We start from the raw sequence: 21,141 nt of genomic DNA, 5'->3' as shown, positions 1-21,141 counted from the left end.
CGTGTTCCGTATTTATCTGTCCCTGTTACGAAAAATTCCGCTGCGCAATCTACTCAACTATATGGGCTCAAAACGCCGACTACAAGGTACCTTATGATGGTCTTCGTCTTCCGATGAGTAATTTAACATCTAAAATTGCCTGCATCTTCAGGAATCGGCGAAAAAGTGCATTCAGCTGCGGCGGAACTTTTCGTCCAGGCGAGCAAAGAAGCCAGTTTGACAGGCTGCGCCATCTGGCGAGCGGCGTTAATTCCAAGGAGCAGACGACACGCACATCCGAAGAAACCGCGCGAGGTGCGCATTCCCACCCCAAGCCGTGACATCGGTTGCCTCACCGCTCGCCAGATGGCGCAGCCTGTCAAAGTGGCTTCTTTGCTCGCCTGGACGAAAAGTTCTGCCGCAGCCGAATGCAGTTTTTCGCCGATTCCTGAAAATGTAGGCAAGTTTAGATGTTAAATTACATATCGAAAGACTAAGACTATCATAAGCTACCTTGTAGTTGGCGTTTTGAGCCCATATAGTTCAGTAGATTGCGCAGCGCATTTTTTTCTAACACGGACAGATAAATACGGAACAGGCGGTACTCTCTATTGACTGCTATCCGAGCTTCTATCCCAGAACCGAGGGGAATAAACATGCGACCAATTTTCGTCGCTGCGCCTATTCCAAAGAGTGTTGCAATTTTGTGCAAAAGTAGCAACCAATGCTTTACATAAATGGAACTAAAGTTATGCGCTTCCAACAAAAATGAGATCTGTTATGTCTTTATCGATGCAATAAAATTGCCGCATATGACTTCTTTTTTTTGTCACAAAAATCCAAATGCACCTAGGGTATTGGTTCTAGTTCCAGTTATGTAAATGCCATCAATTAACATCTCAGAAAAATTTTGTTTCCTTATGCCTTATATAGTTCATGAGAAAAAGGTACACAAACCTCCAAAAATTTTTTGAGAAAAAATCTGAAAACCATTTCATCCTACAAAACTTCTCTTGACAGAAAAACTACAGGAGGAGCCCTAGTGGCTGAAAAATGTACTACAAACAAGGCCAAATTTCAAACCGAAACCAAAACTTCACTTTATGAGCAAAAACTTCAAAGCATTGAATTTTTGCAAATATCCGAAATGAAGAGAGTACATAAAGGTTCACCCCCTTTTCTAGTCGACGGGACAAAGAAAAACGACAGATAAAAATGTTTTTGAAGTTGCAAATACCCAAGTGCAATATATTTTCTGAAATATAAAGAAATTCTCTACCAGATGATTGCAGAATCTGAAAAATGAAATTTTTTGAGAAAACAAATTCTCACCCCACCATAAGCATCATCGCATCGTGGGGCTCTTTCGGATGGCAAATGGTGTTACTTCCTACTGTTACATAAAAAAACATCTAAATAACATCAAAAACAAAGTATGTTTTGCCTAAAAAAACTGTCACTTTAGAGTTTGATGTTTTCCTCCTAGCTTTTAACAAGGAATGTTCAACTTTAAATGTCTCTTCAACAGTCTGCGGGTGAAATAACTGTTCGGCTTTCCCAACTACACAGAGCTCGCACTTTTTAGCACAGGGCAAAGACAGAGCCAACAGGCACACACTAGATTAACAAACCAAGAGCATCAGAAACAGTTTAAAGTTTATTCATGTACACAAATGCGCAGAGACCGGTTTGCATGAGGAACATTAGCTTTAAAAACACATTTTGCTAGGCTGCTAACTTCAGCAATGGCTTCAACGTCCCCAGGCTTCACTCTGGTGCTAATATTTTGACAAAACCAGTTGCGCCGACAGTGGAGCCTAAAGAAATCCCTGCAGCTAGATTCATTAAAAACCTTTCAAATACTGTGTGCTATATTATATACACTAAAAATTCCAGAGACCACAGAGAAATTCTTTAACTTAGCAAATCCCATTGCCAGCTTAAACACTATTGGCAATTTCAGTGATGTATTGAAATATAAACTATACAATATCGAGTATTTGTATTGGAAATATATTTTGGTTTAGTATCTTGTATCAGTATCGAAAATACTATTTTTGACGGCATTGTGTATCAAAATCGACGATACTTTTTCAAGTATCATTCGCAGCCCTGGTTGCTTTCAACTGCACAAGGCCAATGAAAGTAATTAAAAGACTTGCATGCATTCCCTACTGCTCGCATATCTAGACGTTAGAGTTTTTAAATCCAAAAAAAGATGATAAACGTACGCAGTAATTGTGTTCTGAAATTCAGTTTTAACCGAAAAAAGTCAATATCCTTCAGGCGTACACCATAGCTCAGAAATCAGAGAACATGAACAGACTGCAGAAAACAGGATTGCAGTGAGACAACGGGATAGTTCGTTTAACAGCACAGCAATGCATTGTGAGGCAGTGCTCAGCTGCTTCAGAAAAATGCAGAGTGCAGAAAGTCAGCCTTCGCAGCACCTCTTCAATTAAGCTTCGTCTGATAAGCTCATTCTGCTCACAAGCTATCATCACCTTATCAGAGCAGTTACCTGGTTAAGGTGTTTTTGCACAGCATGTGAGGACACTGACGTATGTAACCATATCAAGTCCCCATCAACTTGAGGTCATGCACGAACATTAAGAAGTGCTATGTTGTGCCTCCACAATGGTTCAATAGCACTTCTATCGCTGCCACCATCATACAGGCTGCATGACAGGAGGCCCTGTAGCTCCTTCTGGTTTACGGCCAGTCACTTTTTTCTGTCTTTCCAATCCGAAACTTTGTTCCCTCAAACAGTTGCTGCTTTCAGATTGTGCAGTGACCGAAGGAGTAGTAGCACGTCAAAAGCAACAAATACACTTGCAATTATGACAACCAGATAACGCTATTCCAAGATCAAGGCGGCTAGACAGAAAGGCCCAATTCCAAGTGCCTAAGCGAGACAAGTGAAGGTGTATTTGTGCTGCTCCCTTTTTTTTCACTTGTCTTTTACTTGGGTTTCCGTGGAATCCAGTTTTAGAAACAAACTTCTATTAAAGTTTTTTTATATATACAGCCTGATCACTTAATTTCCAAGCAGTTACTTTATTTAGGGCTAGAGCATTTCATACTGCATTCACTGCTCTGAACGTGACAATTTGTGCATTAATTGCTTGTACATAAACTGCACCTTCTCATAAACAAGACAAGATTAACTATTCACAGCTTTTGAATGCACAGAGATGCCACATATATCATCGAAAAAAAAAACAGCAATTATTTCCGGGCAAACAATATTTGGCAAAAAAAAAATTGCATTCGAAAAGTCCAATTGCAATACCCCACGATCAAGCTGCTACTTTACCAAAATGATTGGTTCGGTTTTAGGGGGTTTAACGTCCAGAAGCGGCTCAGGCAATGAGGGACGCCATAGTGAAGGGCGCTGGAAATTTTCACCACCTGGGGGTTCCTTAATGTGCACTGACATCGCACAGTACACAGGCCTCTAGCATTTCACCTCCATCGAATTGTGACTGCCGTGGCTGGGATCAAACCCACGCCTTTCGAGTGAGCAGCCGTGCACCATAACCACTAAGCCACAGCAGTGGCACTTTATCAAAATATTGCAGTAAAACTCATGCTACTGCAAAGATGCAAATGTGCCTTGTATACTCAAGCAGTAGACTTCAGGTTAAGCCAGGTGTAAAAAAAAGTATTTTTCTGACAAGCTTCCATCACACAGCACATCAAATTCTTAGAGCAGCAAGCACAGGCAACATGAAAAACACTTGTGCGAAACTAACCTTACAAACACCGCATGCCATTTCACTTCCATTCTCATGCAGACTGCAACAATGTTAATGGAACTAAACGTTGACTGCAATGCTCATAACGGGCAACAAAACAGCTTTCCTGGGAAACAAAAGCAAAGCCACCGAAAAACCACTACCAATCAATACAGTTTTTCCATCATTGACCAATCAGCACAATTAAAATGTGAAATAAAAAATTTCTACTTTGTGTATTTTCTGCTTATCATAGAACAAGTAGCACAAGCATCAGCCTTAGCCACCCGCCAGTTTAGTGTAACAGACCTGGCAGTCCTCCTAGCTATCAGACATTCTAACTAATCTAACTACCATAATGCAGCTTTCGCTGAAAGTGACCTTTTTGCCAACAAGAAAAGGCAAAAAAAGAAGTGATGATCAGCCAATTTCACAAATAAGCTCCGATGGGTTGACAGTTTAACCCACAGCTTAGGCTGCATTGCTATTCACTTCAAAACAGTTATCAAAGAGCCCTATAGGATTGAATGCAGTGGTGGGAACACTTTTACTCAATTTCCTCTCCACTAATTGTGTCTTCTGCTGGACAAACAACCACACACCTGAAAGGCACCATAGTATCCATTTTTACTACGAACAGAAGTTGGATGGAGTTGTCCTCAGTGCCCTTTTAAACTTGCTGGCAGAATCAAATACATCACTGCTACCTGAGAAGGCGCTCGACCAGGGCTGCATTCATTATTAAAGTACTTCACGATAGCACTAGAGGGAATTTACCCTGCAGATGAGAACACGGCCTTTCTGTCCACCTTAATATCAACAGCACGTTTCTTCAGGTCATTTACTTCTATGAGCACAATTAAATAGATAATTGGCTGTCCCATGAAACCAAAAAAACATGTAAAATTGTATGAACTGGCTCCCTTTAAAATTACATTAAATTCAGAAATGAGAGAGAAGCTTGGTGGCAGAAAATGATAACCAGTTCTTCGGCTGGCGAGCAGCCCAAGATATAGGAACAAAATATGTTGAAATTCATCAGTATTCTTGCGCAAAAAAAAAAACGAAGCTGAGGCATCAAATTCCCTCATACCCACAAAGCTGAAAATAGCATCAGAAGCGCTTCACGGACAAAAGTACACCTACGGTGAGGATTGTGGCTACGGGCGCTGCCGAGACCAAGGACACAGGACCAAATAATGATGGTTCCGATGGAGGCGAAATGAGAAAATGCCCGTGCGCTAGCCGTGCGATATGTCACCACCACCGCAGCGTCTCGCGTAGCCTAACAATCGAAACATCAACTTCAAAATCCCATGCAAAAGTATAGCACTATTACTCACTTTTATCACGCTCATGTTGAGCAGAACATCAAATTTACTGAATGGCTCACCATGTCCCTGCAAGTCACACTTCTAACGGTGCTCTTTGATCACATTTTGCGTGCAGAAACAGGTCGGCCGTGGGGTCATGGGAACTAGCTGGCAGTGCTAGCATGGGGAAACCGTGAGACGAGGAGAAAGTAGGATGTGCTTGAGGGTGGCCTTTGATCTCTTGTACTCAGTTTCCAAGCCACATCATTGTCATGTGGTGAATCTAACTAAACTAACCCTAGTGGTGGCCTCGCCAGGCGTGCTTCGCTGCAAAGGCATCGTGGAAACCAACTGTACAATAATTTAACGAGACTATTCTACTCATTGTGTGCTGGCAACAAGATTAAGCATCTTACTACAGGCAACGCGTAGTTCCAAAGCAATGCCCACTGCAGCTCAATAAGAAGCAACACAGCACCTAGCGAGCGGTGTGCTGCATGTCGCGGCAAAGAGCATGTCACCAGCATAGGAGCAATGTATTCACGCTTCTAGGCTGCACATAAACTTACCTATTGCCACTTTTTATATAACGGATTGGTAGAGATATCAAACTATCTCGTGATCCCTTTAGGGTTCGATATATCCAGGTTGAATTGTACTGAGTAACAGTGCCACTGGAGCTTGTCATCTCAATCTGATGCCTGGAAGAGCTGACAGTGTTAGACATGCAACTGCCACAGTGCTCTAGCAGCAACGAAACTCAAAAGGCAAGGGCTGCAGAGGGACAGCCACAAAGCATCCCAAACAAGGCTTTACAGCCATTCTGGTAGAGAAGTGATGAGTTCAGGATGCACAGATCTCCTGAACTGGGGAAACCGAGTCATTGTAACATTTCCAGCTCAGACGCACATCTTAGACCTAGTTGCTCATCAAACACAGCAGGTGATGGTCATCATGAAAGCCAATACAGGCCTGTGGTCTGGTAGCAAGGCATGGGTGCTGCATAGGAAACTGTGCTCGCCAACATGCACAGTGCCTGCAGGACTCTCAATGCCAGCACAGACAAAACCATTGTCTCGGCCTGAGCCAAGTGAATGCTGGAAATGTGTACATCTAAACAGCCCAAGACCATTTGAGATAAACATGCTCGCCATGCTTACAGGCACAAAATCAAGGTGGCTTGTAGTTGCTATCACACCAAGTACCACACATGAACGGCCTGTACGACACTTCAGGGATTTTTCTGCAAGGTTTAGGTGACCAATGTGGGTAGTAACTGACAATAAAACCTGAACTACTGGACAACCTCTCCAATAACTTGGCACTGATTGGTTTGGCAAAATGAAGTTTAAACTATGAGTAAGGCCCCCAATTTTCTGCAGCAGAAAGCTTCAACTTCCATGTAGCGAGAACAAACAATCTGCAGTATTCCACAGGAAGTCACTCGTGCGTTGATGCATGTGGCCTTTCCCACAGAAGAAGCCATGTGTTTCGCTTCACTTGCCAAAGGTCGTTGAGGAGTTGGCTTTTTCTCGCAGCTCGAGTAAGGCCCCTAACTTTCTGCAGTGGAAAATTCCAAATTCTGTGGATGCAGAATAAAGAAATTAGTGGGGGCACTTAAGGAACTTATGTGAGAGTAATGTGAAAGCATTGTAATTATATTTTGATTTGATTTGATTTATGAGGTTTAACGTCCCAAAGCGACTCAGGCTATGAGAGACGCCGAAGTGAAGCGTCCAGGAAATTTCGACCCCCCTGGGGTTCTTCAACGTTCACTGACATCACACAGAACACGGGCCTCTAGAATTTGTTGCTAGTGGTTATTTATTGGCAATAAGAAAATAAAAAATGAAGGAACAGATGTTGCTAGCCGTGGCATCTGCCATCGAAGCCTGAAGCACCTGAGCTGCGGCTAGCGGGAATAAAATGACACGGAGAGGACAGGAAGAAGGAAAGAAAGACCTCCATCTAGATTCGACAGCCGCGACCGGGATCGAACCCACGTCCTTGGGGTCAGTAGCCGAGCACCACAACCACTGAGCCACCGTGGCGGACGCAATTATATTTCAATTTTATTCCAATCATATGTTATTTTATTAAAATTATATTTCAGTTCAGTTCTAATACTCTGTAGTTGGTGCAGTAGTAAGCACTAGTACTAACCATTACTGGTTAGCATTTTGTAGCTTCCCGCCTTTGATGACACCGTAACGTTTCGACCAATCTTGAGTTTTGAAACACCGTCATTTTGCATGTTTTCTTCTCTATAATGATGCAGAAGACACTACTATGCATGAATCACCTTGTGGTATTTGCCTATGACCGCTGTTGTGGTCGGAGGCCCAGCCAGTGGTAACAGGCGAGCCAGGCAGGCGCCATTGAGCTACCGTGACTAAAAGCGCTGCTGCTCGCAGAAGGTGCAAGAAACACTGGTGTGAGGCGGCTACTGGCGACAGCGTCGCCGTGAACAAAGGCATCTAATTCCCCTTCGCTGGTGATGCTGAATGCGGCGCTTCTCCCGAACTGTGCATGCCTGTGGACCGACGGAGGAGACACCGAGTGGTGGTGACAACAGAAGCGACAGTGGCGCCAACCCATTGCCGTGTGCCCCTGAGCAGCCCTACAAAGCAGGCATGGACACGGCTGATTTGTCCCTCCCTCCTGAAGAGTCCACCGGTGCAAGCCGTCAGATCTCGTGTTTCAAAATGGCAAGATCGCCGCATAGCAGCCAACGACCCTTTGGGCCTGGTCGGCCAGCGGCTAACCAAAGAGTTCGCGACTGCAGGGCGCCAAAGTTCCGCTTTGCCAGCACGTGTTTCTGTGGTGTGTGCACAGTCATGTGGGGAGGGCAGAGCCTATGAAGAGGCTAAAGTCCCATTGGACCCTCGGCCAGCATGGGGTCCCCTAGTTAGGTTCCCGGGGAACATCAACATCAGCTGCAATCTGGAGTGTGTCAGAGAGCTTCTTCCTTGACTTTTGGTCTCCCTGTTTATGTTGTAAGAATGTAAATAACTCTTCAAGTTTACTGCTTCTCCTGAAGGCTTCCCTCCGTAGTCTGCCCACTTCGTCCTCATGCGGTGAAAGCCTCAGTCTCGACCACCAAGCACAACACCGCTAAATGATTCATAATCAAATTTTTCTGTCATGATGTTTCAGTTTTGGCTTCAACAACGAAACGATGGCTGTGACATCAAAGAGAGGTTATAGGTGACGTGTGGCATGAAAAAACTGTGATATAATCGCTGCTTCATCATTTCAATTCAACACAGTGCTGAAGCCAGCCTTCCTCAAGAGCCGGAACGACAACGTATGAAGAAGCACCAATTATATTGCAGTTTTCCATGTCTCACGTGACCTATAACCTGTCTTTGATGTCACAGCCATTGTCCGGTTGTTGAAACCAAAATAGCACGAGAAAGAAATTCGATTATAAATTATTTAGCAGTTGTAGGAGGATACCACGTGGTACTCCGCGTATAATAATGCCTTACACATCACTACGAAGAAGAAAACACGCACTCAAAAGTTAGGTGTCTGTACTCCTATCGGTTCAAGCATGCTTGCAAACTCCAATCTTTTTTTGGGATTATTTTATAACTGCAAGAATATTTTTTCAGATGTCTCCAATTCCCCCCCCCCATTGTGTAATCATTATAAGATAGTCACTTTCCATCGTTCGGTCATTCCTACTGAAGTCCATATAACAATTGTAAGAAAAAATGAGATTTGTCTGCCAACATGCAATTCCACTACAAATATGCTTATTATGCTCGCATTACAGTTTTGCAAATACAACAATACTGCTTTCAGCAGCCACCAGTACTGTGACTCATCACATAGAAGATTGCAGATGTGTTGCTGCCAACTTCCTTGAGTCGGTGAGGGAGCAACTTAGTTAAAGTGCCTTAACCTAGGGATATCCTAAAAAGTTACCAATGTCCTGGTACCACACTGCACTTGACTGGGACATATTCTGAGGTCCCAGTGAGGGACATGCCATAGAGGAAATCCCAGGAACATCATCTTGGGTTACTTCAGCACAAGAGATCTCCAGCTACCACGCTTACTTGACTCCACTCTAATTTCTTAAGGCAATTTGAAGAAATAAAATGTCCTTAAACAAAAGTGCTCACACAACCGTCATTCAGCCCAGCGCTCACCTAATGATACACAGACATTGCAGCTGTGACCTCAACTATGCAGCGGAGGCAGAGTTATCAGAATACAGGTCTCACACCTTACGGATAACACAGCACTTATCCACGGATGAAAAAAGAGCTTAAAAGCTGGGGGCTAAAAAATGATAAAGGACAAATGAACTGGGTCTGCACAGCATGACAATATGTTAGACCGGTGTGACATGCACATAACCTCTCTCATATACTTTTTCCACGAAAAGTGTCGTCTGCTGTGATCGACGAAAGAGTGTCCTGTGCATCTTTTGTTCTCACCTGTGTTACCTGTTTGATATTTGCAGAGTGAAATTTCTCACAGCAGGCAAACAAAAGGATCAGGTGTTAGGCCTATTTCATGTGGAGGGAAGCTAATGGTACGTTTCATGGTTATGAAAGCAAAGAAACAACGCAGAATATATTCTCAGTTGTATTACCTTCACTTTCTGGTAAGGACACAAGATCTTCCCCTTCAAGGCAAGTAACATTTGTGCTATATAACAACTTGAGAGTAAAAAAAAAAAACAGTATACAGACCCAATCTACAGTACCCGTGACAGATTCATGCGAGGTCCCAGGCAGACATAGAAAGTATTTTCCTGGGTTGAGCAGAAAGTGGCTAGAAAGTTACGCTTGGGACGTCCCAGTAAGATTTTCGTGCTTCCCAGGGTTATCAGAACGCTCACATAAGATATCTGTGGAATAATTCTTTACGACATAACTTTCAGCACTTGGAAGCCTTTCAAAGCACAAGCAGAACTTAGTTACTGGTTCCACGTTTCCAGAGAATTCAAACAATTACATTAATCACATTCACATCATTGTGTTATTCCAACTGATGTCCACAAACACAGTATCATAAACATACATGTGTCACTACTAACACACAATTCCGCGACAAATGATAAAATCCACAATTTTCTGCAGAATCGCAGGAATCTAGGAGTGTTAGCCATGAGTAATAACCTCAAGGAAATAAAAAGTGTAGGAGATCTCAAACTCTAAATTGCTAGATGGTTACCCATCTAATGCCAAACACCCAACAAAAATAGAATGCCTCCATCAATGCTGATAGCAGCACACCCAGTGAAGGAAAAGGTGTACCTCTGCATCTGTGGACGGGAAAAGAGAGGGTGGTCAAGCAATTCCCGCCAGATTCCAAACAGTGTTGCAGTAAGAAGTCAAGGCTATCAAGGCACAAGAACAGAAACAAGATAGTCATTCACAGTTTTGGTAGAGGACCTAGCCAGTAATTTGGAGATGTTGAAGAAACCAGCAGAACCATCGTGGGAAAAATAACAGCTGCTTCATACTTATGCAAGCAAATCCCCTTTGTTGTCTTGTGCATGAAGGCAGCAAGCCCTTCTATTTTAGTTAAGCAATACAAAAAGACAGATTGGACGCCGAAGCACAGCCCAAGTGATCGCTGTTCATGCAGCACTTAGCCCTGCAAGGTGTGCCTATCTACTGTGCACTGGCTAATGATGCTTCAAGCAAAAGGAGCAAGTTCAGTGGAAGTACAGTCGAGCCCACTTATAACAAACTTGACGGCTAAGCGAATTGCGTTCTTTGTATCTGAGGTTCGTAGTAATTAGACTTTTCATTTTAGAGCCAGAAATATGAAGTCCAACGAAACAGGCACTGATTTCTTACAACAGCTCATTATGTTTATCACAACACAGCGCTTTTCAAGCCTTCAAGAGCAATCATACTAACTTTATAATCCACGCCAGGGCAGGAAGTAGCTCAAGCATTTACAGCAACTAGTGGGAGATTGGCCTCCTCATCCTCAGATTCTCTGCAGTTGGGCAGCACTCCTGCTTCGCATACAATGGCTTCGTCAGAGTCTGACTTTGTGATGCCCGTGTCAAGATCCACGCCAACGAAGCCATCTCAGACTATTTCATGTCCAGCCACCTGTCCATCAACAACGCGTTGCTACAAATCCATATGCTTCAAATCCCGTGGATGTTAAATTACGGAACCAATACTTGATGCATTATGCAGTCAGTCTCATCCAGATGGCCTTAATCATTTTCACAGCAGCAAAAAAAGATAACTGAACCGGAACATCGCAGGCGTATGAATTGCTATCAGCATGAGCTCGATGGTGCACCGATGATAGGAAATCTGGAGTGCATGAATGGCACCCATGTCCGGTGGCTGGATGTTGAACTTGGCATTTGGTAACAAGAAGCCGCCGCGGTGGCTCAGTGGTTATAGCACTCGGTTGCTGACCCGAAAAAAGGTGGGTTCAATCCTGGCCATGGTGATCAAATTTTGATGGAGGCGAAATTCTAGTGGCCCGTGTACTCTGTGATGTCAGTACATGCTAAACAACCCTAGGTGGTCGAAATTATCCGGAGTCCTCCACTACAGTGTCCCCATAGCCTGAGCCACTTTTTGGGACGTTAAACCTCATAAACCATTTGGTGACGTGAAGAACGTTGTTACCACAGCTAGAGAAGGCAACACGCGGTGCGTTGCAATGTTTTTATCCACGAGTTGGAACTTATATACTTTCTGCTGAGTCATGGTCACACTCAAAAAGACGCTGGGCGAGCAAATTGTGCGCAATGTGTCATCGAACCTTATGTTTGGCTGCCCGCTTGTCGCATGAAAATTAAAAGTCACGCGTTATCCGATCTTTTGTGCTCGGGCTATAGCTTACAAAACCGTAGCTCCCAAAGCATCACAGTGCACTAGATTTATTAATGAGAAAGGGCCGTTGCCGGTCGCTGCCGCTCCTCCCCGTGCACACTAGGATGTTAACATAAAATCATGCTGTGGCTTTCACCAGTGCAGGTGTCGCCTTTCAGAGCATGAGTTTTCGACAGCAGCATTTGGAAAAACTGTGCCATTTTGAACGCAATGTCTGGCCTACTTGTACTGCATTTTTTTGGGTACCCATGTATTTTTCGGCGGAGGGTATCACGTGGGCCCGGAGAAGCTTCTCCATCTGCTGTGTGCCTCCTTGCACGTTCTGATTTACACTGCCACAGTTGTTCATCGTATCTGAGACGCAGTCCCACTGCCGTAATGCATGTTTTGACGGTAGCACCGCCCTTGTGCTGCGGTCGTTTTAATTGAGCTCGAAAGTATTAAAGGTGCACTGAAAAGGAATCTGAACCCATATTTTTACCACTGGAACTCGACCTACACGTTCCGAGCGTTCTTGGAAACTTCGAATTATCGCCCTGTGTGGCTCATTTCCATATTTTAAATCAAATTAACGTCGGGCTCCTGTCTTTTTTTTTTTAATACCCCACAAACGGTGGGAGGACCCAACCAACTTTTCACCCAGTCCCGCGGCGGCTTTCCGTTCTGCCATCAGCGGAGCGATATGTAGTGATCGGCGAAAGCAAAGAGTCCACGCGTATTTTTATTTCCGTGGGCCTAATTTGCAGCTATGTAGTCTCTGACTAGACCTATTTATTCACGGAAACATAGAAGAAACAAAATAAAAGCGAAAGCAAAGTCGCCACGCGACTGCCTGAAAGGCACTCCATGCATTGGTCGACTCCTCCCACCGTATGCGGGGAATTAAAAAAAAAAAGGCGGGAGCCGGACGTTAATCTGATTTAATTAGGAAAATTGGAAGCACAGGGCAATAAATCGAAGTATCTAAGAATGCTGCGAATGTGTAGATTGAGTTCCTGCGGCAAAAAAACGAGTTCAGATTCCTCTTCAGTACACCTTTAGTTTGGTTTATGGGGTTTAATGTCCCAAAGCGACTCTGGCTATGAGAGACGCCGTAGTGAAGGGCTCCGGAAATTTCGACCACCTGTGGTTCTTTAACGTGCACTGACATCGCACAGTACACGGGTCTGTAAGAAGGGGTAAATTTCAACAACTGCCACAAACAATGTGTGACTCCTATTTAGATAAATGACAAAGAAATGATGAAAAAAATTCTAAGCTTGTTGCTTTTAAAAAATTGAAAAGCTAAAATATGTCGAACAGTAAAAATGTGGCACAAGCTGAACCAAATAGCAAACAATACTTGTAAACTATCTGAAATTTTGAGTATCGCAGACCAGTAGTAGGAATACACTTCTATTTTCGTGGTAAAAATAGATATAGCACGAGTCATGTCCTTCCTACAATGCTCCAAAGGACACTGGCACAACACTATAGGTTTGATAATTAAAAGCAAAAGCTTGAATATTATGCCACAACAAATGAAGAAATATAAAAGTTTATGCCGTTTTGAAGTAGCTCATTACCGTATGTATTCGTGTAAGGGCCGCACTTTTTTTCCGCGGTTCTCACAGGGTACAGCCCTTACATGGAACCGGCGTTTTTCCACTAAAAATTTCTGCTACAGCACAGCCCCGATTACGCGTCCCGATACCCATTTTTATAATGAATGAGCGCAGGCGCGACGAATCCGCGCGATCTGCGCGATTACCACCTGCAGTAAGACAGGTTGCTAGCAGTTGCTTGATCACTGTATTACTTTACTGGGAAACTTCACGTGATCGTAAGTTAAGATCCACCTAAGGTGCGGCACTTGTGACGGCTTGGAGTGGCGCGTCACCGCCCAAAAACGTGCCATTCGCATCTTCTTGCACGGTGAGGCACAACAAACAGGATAACGTTTTGTCAATCCTTTCTGGTGCGAGCGCCGAGTTAGCTAGCGTCGATGACGGACCGCGTGTGCGGAATACCAGGCCAAGCATGATGCGCGAGACGACGCGTTCGTGGTCGTAGCGATTTTTATGCGGCCAAAATTATGCGCGCATGAAACAGTTTTTGGCTCACTGTTTGTTTTTAGAATTGCCGGCGGACAAGTTGGGGGTACAGCCCTTACACGGGGGCAGCCCTTACACGAGTATATACGGTATTAGCACACCCTTCCTTGCCCAAGACCGTATCCAAACATCTGTGGTCAAAAGTTCTGACTCAGCAGAAAATTCAGCAGACTCGAGACTAAAGGAAATTAAAACTGGTAGATGCCATTAAAAGGACAAAGATACACAAAGGTGGATCGAGGCATATGCAAAATAACCCAAGTAAGACTGGCAACAGACCATGGGCTCACCTGCATCAGTAGAAGCTGAGATGTAGACCAGGGCAAACAGCAACAACCACTCCATGAGCACTGCCCTTCTCTGAAAAGTAAACAAAGCAGGAGACAAGTACGACAACCCATGGGCCCAGTATGCCACCCAGTGTGCCAGGCACCCTGAAGGTAAAAAATAATGAAGATATATTAACAGAAAAGTGTAATAAAAGGACAACAGGACAAATAAATTCGCAGACTATCTCTTCTTTGAGAGTAGATGTAAGCAATGAAATGCACAGCAGGAAAGGTGCACCCTCACAAATACTCATAACCACACTCAAGTTTTTAGGAGCATTTCTCAGTTGCTGTTTTTCTTTCCTTAGCTTTTCTTTGTGAGCGACAGCGCACTCGGCTTTCTTCCCCACTTTTTATGTATGGCAACCACCGACATCAGCCCTGCTACACACTTGCACCTGGGCCGGACACTGCCACCTGCACTTCGTTGACCACCACCTCAAAGAACAAATTAGAGTGGCTTAATGGCTGCACTGATGGATGCGGCACTGGCATGCACATTACATAATGATGGAAACTCACGCGGTGCTGTCACCTCTCTCATCAAGTGCCGTCAGTTCTGCGTGCGCACCTCTCGAGCTGCAGGACAACTTCTTCGGGCCATGCACTGGCTTCACCTACCACAGAACTATAAAGACGCAGAATGTATAGACTCCAGGGGGCGAAGGAAAGCTTTTCCTATGTTCTTTTAGGTTCGGTTCATTGCTCTCCTCCGTTCTGATGCCAAGGTCACCTGTGGCACACTGGCAACAGGGGCTTAAAATCGTTTCATGCTGCTAGCACAGCACCAAGCATTGTGGGCTGAGGGTAACAACACTTAAGGGCTGCGACAAGTACCATTATGTGGAAGTCACATCTACCATGCAGACATGGATTGAAAGCAGTGCATCCATCAGACAACCCAAATAAACATATACAACCTTTGTGTTTTATACCCTCTTGCAAATTTGTTATTATTTCCTTAAGCTTGACACTCCTTTTGATCAGTTTAAGACCAACAACTCTTCCCACTCTTACCTGCACAAAGTTTCTTCTTCTAAAAAATAAGAAAAAGAAAGAAGCAAAATATTTACACACCAAGGCCTTGCCACACTGGCAAAGGAACCAGCACTGAAGGCAAGAAAAATTGGACCTTTTCAATTCAGCACGAAGACAAACTTAATGTGAGCTCATTGCAAGGCCATGGCTCCAGCCAAAAGCCTTCCATACAGCATAAAATATCTGCTTGCTCTTCCATTATGGTGCATTCTAGATGCTGCCATGATATAGTGTGACTTTGACTGCTCATAAAAACCAATCTTTCGAAGGACAATCTATCCACTCATAATAGAAATGTTGTCTAATATACACAAGGTTTCATTTATTTGTAAGATGCACTTATGATGGCATAGTATACCTGACTGTATATGCTGAGCAGAACATCTTAACTTCTGAATTGCAAGCAGCATTAAAAAAAGGTTTTTCACGTTATATGAAAACAAAGACCAAGCAGCAAGTGTAAGATTTTGCTTTGTAAGAGGCAGATCAGCTTCATTTACGAGCCACACAATTATCACAACCAATGGTGTGGGGTTTAACCTACTGGAGCTGCATATGGGTTATGAGAGATGCTGTATAGTGGAGTGCAGTGGATTGCTTTAAAGATTTAGTAACTACTGGCACACCTGGAGCTTGGGCCAGCTTGTCGTGGCCATTGCCAATAGCCAGTCACCAGAATTAATTACACTATATGGTTTGAATGTCACTTAGTGCTTTCACGCATTTCCTTCAATGGTCCAACGATCTATAGAACTCATCGCTGCTCACATCAAAGCTTGTCCTAAGGCTTTTCGCCATCTGCAGTACCACATGTACTGTACTGATTGCAATGAAGGAGATGCAACTTGGAACATTTTCTAATATCTGGGACAAAAAAGAATGTGCACACAAATGCTTCAATTGCAGCTTGCCACAGAGGAGACAAAAAAAAAACACAGCTTGTAACCTTGAAGTATGCAGGCCAGGTGTAGCATAGGCATAGTTAGAAACCATTCCGACTGCCAACTTGTCGACCGAGCAGCACTCCGAGATTTACGGCAGCACAAAGCAGGTGTTGTGTCCTGCACCGGTGAAGCCTCAGAGGTTGCAAAAAAAAGTCTATAAATTATTCGGGCAAAGGCATGCTGGATATGTTAATTTTATACAACTCATATAAAGTAAACTTTGCAAATCCAAAATAATCTACTACTAATACAGAGTTTGCGTATGTCCCTTCATTCTGCAATGTTCACTATCAAAAAGAACGAAAGCTGACCAAGATATTTGTCTACTCAATTCTTTCTGTCTGGCTGTGAGCCTTTGCAGGGAATTAAATATAAGTGTCTGTCCTTCAATTTTTGCAGATCTGTCTCTAAGATCATGAAGCAATGCTAAAACCGCATCGCTTTTGCTATATGGAGATTTTTGGGCCCGTGGGGCAGTTTTTCAAGGCATTTTGTCATTCGGCCCTGGATTCAGCTCAACATCCATGGACAACAACACTTTCATCATACAGAAACACTCATGCACATAGTTCAAAAGCAGCTGTGGGCATGGGAACACAACAGGGAATGCATTATGTGAGCGTTGAGAAGAAATGTAAAAAAACCTGAAACAGCCAGAAGCAGAAGAAAGTTGTCAGCCGCATTGTAGCATTGTCCCCATGACCAGCTGTGGACGGCACTAGTCACTTAGTGGGAGCCACAGGGACTGGCGTCAGTGTGACGACTTGTAAGTCAGCAGAGCACACGTTACTTCACGCTTGTCTGCCTGCAGCACTGATAAGGTGCCGTGGAGGAGCCTGGGCTGGAGATTGTCTTGAGCTGGAAGAGGCAGAAATGGAACAGGTTTGTGAGCTGCATTGCAGAGCTGTCCCCAAGCCCACTACCCAGTGTCGCTTCATGTGCCACTTGTGATGATGTTAACATCACAAAGTGACACATGACCTATGAGGGACGCTGCAGTGAAAGGCTCTGGGTTAATCCTAGCGCTCTTCAACATGTGCCAACATCGCACTGCGGGTGAATTCTAGCGCTCTTTGTGCCAATGTCGCACTGTACATGGGTAGTTTTGAATTTCACCATCACCAAAATATGGGCACTACAGCCGGGACCGAACACACTATCTCAAGATCGGCAGCCGAACACCGAAGCCACTGGGCCACCACGACTGGTATGAAATGTATGTAGTTAATCAGATATTTAGCTACCACAATAGGTACAAAATGTATGCACCTAATTAGATGTTTGTCAAAAAAGTTGTGTTTTGTTTTGTTGGGTTTTATGGTACAAAAGCAATTAAGGCCATCATACACTTATTGCAAGGTTAATTGTGTCTCTTTGGTGGGAGGGAGTTAGATTTTTTTTTTAACACTATAAATGGTTTAGAAGTGGTACTTCTCTCAGGAAACTAAAACAGATCAAGTTTCAACCAGTGCATTATCTTCTAGGATCAAGCTTAGGTGGAAAGGGATGTGTTCATTACAGAATAGAGTAAGATATTTTTTCCCGAGATGTTCAAGTTGTGGCATGAGAATAAAATGTGGTTTACTGTGAGCTCACCACCCCGCTTCTCACAGAAGTTTGTCCTGTTTTGTCAATAAGAAGTATCAGGTGCATGTGTCCAATACAAAGATGGCATTAAATTACTTCAGAAAAACATTCTTGGTGTGCGCATGTCTTCCATTCTCCTACGGTGGGCTTTACCAGATGCAGCATAATATTTGCTCCATTATTCCATTTAGCCTGCCATTGATCTCGCCCCCCCCCCCTTATGTAATACCCTCGCATGAGGGCCCTTGTATTGTAAATAATTTTTAAATAAATAAACTTATGCTGTACTAACTTGATGCAATCTCTGAATGGGACTGAAATTGAAAATTGGTTTTTGAGGAAAGGAAATGACGCAGTAACTATCTCACATATCTCAGTGGACACCCGAACCAGGCTAAGGGAAGGAATAAAGGAGGGAGTGAAAGAAGAAAGGAAGAAGGAGGTGCCGTAGCAGAGGTCTTCGGAATAATTTCGACCACTTGAGGATCTTTAACCTGCAATGACATCACACAGCACACGAACACCTTTTGCATCTCGCCTCTACCGAAACATGGCCGCCACGGTCGGGTTCGAACCCGAGTACTCTGGCTCAGTAATAGAGCTCAGTGAATGGGATGAGCATTTTTTAAATTTTCTTCTTCCAAGCTTGTGCAGCATATAAATCAGCTCTCTCATTTCTGACTGTCCCAACACGGTTCAGAACCCAGCAGAATTTTATTGTGCATCCGTGTGACGTGGATTTTCCAATGTTATGAATCATGCTTCCTATTAAGGCTTCAGCTGCATTTCTGAAATGTAATGCTTGTGAGTAAGCTCAGAAAATCAGTATAGATAAAGTGGTTTTGATATCCTGATTGATTAATTTTCTTATAGCTACACAGACAGCATAAGATTTGGCAGTAAAAATGAATGTGCAGTTTGGCAGCCTTACTGTTTATTCCCAGTTCCCTTGTACAACAGCACTTACAATATAATTATCAGTTTTGAGCCATCTGTAAGAAATTCTGTACAGTTGATATTTTTTTCTTTTAGAGCTAGGTATTCTTGTAATATGTAATATGTTTTAGAGCAGTGTTTGCTTTTTACAAAAATGTGTTAATCTGAAGTCAAATAAACAAAATGAAGCTGTACCAGGGGGGCACTGGATTTTGTCTTGACGCAATATTATGAAGATATCCGTTATTCCTAACTCTTGGTGTATATCTGCGAAGAGGAGTAGTAAAGGTCTCATGGATGAGGGTTTATAATTGAACAGAGTTTTGCAAGTGCACGTAGTAACTATGGGGTACCAGGGGTGCCCCAGCAGGGACCTTATTTTCAGGACGTATGCACACATAAGCATTTTATTTATTTAACAAATGCTGCAGTCTGAGGGCCAAGCAGAGTGGGCAAGGTAACAAGAACAGCCTACGAGAAAAGTAAATCAAACTGTGAAGAAGATGGTCATTCACCTAGTCACAATGCCATCACTCAGAGTGAGCCTGCTTAGTCTGACCAATCACAGACTGTATTTCACCGCTGCAACCACTGACCTAAGCACTGACCTAAGCACCTGTTACATTTCATAGGGATTCTGTAGCACCAACTACCACCAAGCCAATCGGTAAGTAGCACCGCTAAGACAATCGGAGAAGAAATGTGGGAAGAGCCATCTTTGGGAGTGTTACTCAAAACTTTCGCTGTCAACGGCGCAGTGCAAGTTGTGAGAATGTGTTCTACAAAGGCTGAGTGGAACAATTACGACGCATAAAAATCATTCATCATCTATCAATAATGGCAGACCACAATAGAAGAGCCGCAAAAGCGTTTTCGAAAACTCAACCAATGCTGCGTGAATTAGTTCACAAACAACAACCCCTGCCTGAAAAAAAACTGGAGCGGACACTTAAATTTCGCTTTCAGGGTATCATGCGATAGCGTAATGGGTTAATTGCCATATATGCATAAGGTCATTCTCTCCTTTACATACATAGATCCCTGGAAGTCCTCATACCACTCTTGGTGCAGTGGGGCAGCAGTTAAGCAATGCGCCACTACCCTGTGACAGCAGGTGCTCCCAGTAGTGGGCCTTGTACGGCCCAGGTTCCTCTTCCCGAGCAACCAATCATTAATTTAACTGCCACATGCCACAATGGCCAGTTTTCTCACAATCTGGTGGGCAGGTTGTGATCACACCGTAAGGTCACGTGACCTAGGCGGCCCACCTACCTCCTCAGTTGCTCCCTGGGCACCACCCGCCAGAACCTTGCTCGTGATTTTTCGCTCACAACACCAACAACGCCGATGCCAGGTTTTTTGGGTAACGAGGCCTTTAACGCTATCATATTAAAAAGAAAATGCACTTTATCTCAAAGCAACAAAGATGACTGCTTTGGATCTTCACCCATACAGCATCGTCGAAGACCATGGCCTCAGTGCACTGATGAACAAAATGGTGCTGGTATATAACTCGCTGTCAAATTCAAAACTAGTGCACGTGCTTGTCCATTCCCTGTACAGTAACACAATAGCAAAGTTAAGAGATGATATCCGCAATGCTCTTGAAGATTTTTTAGGCACAGAGTTTTTAAGCCTAACCTGCCACTTCCCCACTTCACAGTGCAAGATGATACAGTTCACCTTGAACATGCGCCAAAGGCTTGAGCTCACATGTCTAATAACACTGCCACTTTACTAGAGTTGCAATGCGCCAAGTGGGAGATACCCAATGATTGTGTCACGGACACTGCAACAAACAATGGCCACAACATTCGAGCTGCAGCAGAATGTTGCCATGGTTGGAGCGGCCATGCTTTGTTCACATGCTTCCATTGGCCATTAGTGATGCAAGGTCGTGCACACCAACAAAGAACAAGCTGCGCAAGAAAGCAAGTGCAATCATTGGACACTACAAGCAGAGTCCTGAAGCACAGAAGAGATTCGAGGACTGGCAGAAGCAGCCGAATACGGACGTGCTTTACACTGTTCACAACATTGAGACACAGTGGAACAGTCTGTACCTTATGCTTTCACGGTTGCTTGAGTTCAAAGAAGTCGTCACACTTGAGCTTGCCTCCTATGACACAACTGTTGATTGCTCAGACTCTTTGGAGTGGAAAGATGCAAGTGAATTCGTGGAGGTACTAAGGCCATTGAATGAAGCAACTGTGATTTCAATACTGAAAAGTACCCCTCACTTTCGTGCCAGATTCCATTTCATTTATCTTTAGAGTAATGCACTGCCTTGAAACCATAGATGGCAACCATAGTATTGCTAAAAACCTTTTGGACTCTTCGGAGTGGAAAGAT

General features: G+C 43.8%; 1 long non-coding RNA gene across 3 annotated transcripts in view; it reads right to left on the bottom strand.

The window, feature by feature from the left end:
* Positions 1 to 817: 817 nt before the first annotated feature.
* The window catches only part of LOC149355317 (uncharacterized), a 76,214-nt gene continuing 55,890 nt past the window's right edge, over positions 818 to 21,141 (bottom strand). The window contains exons 2-6 of one of the 3 annotated variants that reach the window (XR_016291488.1): positions 16,911 to 17,124; positions 16,269 to 16,383; positions 14,807 to 14,912; positions 14,246 to 14,315; positions 818 to 6,611 (exon numbers count right to left, since the gene is read on the bottom strand). This is a non-coding gene — a long non-coding RNA (uncharacterized LOC149355317). Of the gene's footprint in view, positions 6,612 to 14,245; positions 14,913 to 16,268; positions 16,384 to 16,910; positions 17,125 to 21,141 lie in introns of all 3 variants that reach the window. The other 2 variants (XR_016291487.1, XR_016291489.1) reach the window with 2 other exon arrangements.

This window comes from Amblyomma mixtum, chromosome 3 (assembly GCF_055824585.1).
Source record: "Amblyomma mixtum isolate Tamu chromosome 3, ASM5582458v1, whole genome shotgun sequence".
NCBI classification, from domain to species: domain Eukaryota; kingdom Metazoa; phylum Arthropoda; class Arachnida; order Ixodida; family Ixodidae; genus Amblyomma; species Amblyomma mixtum.
The sequence above is the reverse complement of the archived record's forward strand: the minus strand, read 5'-3'. Positions and strand labels throughout refer to the sequence as shown.